Source organism: Triticum dicoccoides, chromosome 3A (genome assembly GCF_002162155.2).
Source record: "Triticum dicoccoides isolate Atlit2015 ecotype Zavitan chromosome 3A, WEW_v2.0, whole genome shotgun sequence".
In the NCBI taxonomy this organism is placed as follows: domain Eukaryota; kingdom Viridiplantae; phylum Streptophyta; class Magnoliopsida; order Poales; family Poaceae; genus Triticum; species Triticum dicoccoides.
Window position 1 is genome coordinate 324,610,194 of NC_041384.1, and position 979 is coordinate 324,611,172.

Below are 979 nucleotides of genomic sequence, written 5' to 3' on the forward strand. Positions count from 1 at the left end.
ACATTGTGGGCCGGATGACTAAGAGTCATCGCGGCAAGCTCTACATCGACGATGTAGGATGGGGTCCCGAGGGCGGTTCAATTGAATACGGGCACCGGGTCCCCTTTGGTGGAATTCACGTCTTCATCGGCAAGATGGGTGAACCGGGCCCTGAGCCGGACACCTGCACCGACATCATCGAGACGGCTTAGCGTGGAAGCCCTGCCCAGGTTCAGCCCGCAGCAAGGCATGTTTTCATAGGTGTCATCCATGGAGCGGAATATGAGGATGGACCGGCATCTGATGGTGAAACCGTTGTCTGTTCTGATGACGAGTCTTCAACCAGAGAGATCGAGTCGCTGTATCAGCTGCAGGACGGCCGGATTAGTAGAGGTTCCGGTGGCAACAGTATTCCGGACCCCCTCGATCTGCCAAGCCGGGTCGCGGTCTTCATGGCCGGTACACAACCAGCACAACACTCTTCTGCCGCCGCGGCAATGCTCTCCGCACTACAAAAAAAGACACATCCGTGACATTTTGGGCCGAACGAATTTTTTTCTGTCATACATATGACACTTCTATGACGATAATTGTGACAAAACCCGGTATCATCATAGATGTGGTGGGCTCCTACTTCTATGACAAAAAATCATGACAGAAAATTGGCTTTTCGTCCTAGGCGGGCCGGATACGCAGCTGCATGACATTCTTTGGGCCGTCCATGACGGAAAAAACCGTGGTAGAAGCGAGGGGGAGGAAAATTTTGGGGAGTTCCCGGTTACGGTGGGAGGTCGGGGGCCGAGCGATGCGCGTTTCTCTCATACACGTACGCGCGTGTGTGCGAGGTGTTGGCTCTAACTGAACCCGAGCGAGGCGTTGGGCTCTAACTGAACCCGAGCGATTGCACTGCAGGCTACGTGTTACTGAACCCGACCGATCGATCAATGGCTGTTAACTGAACCCGATCGAGCGATTCCTTCGCTACTGCTGCTAACTGAAG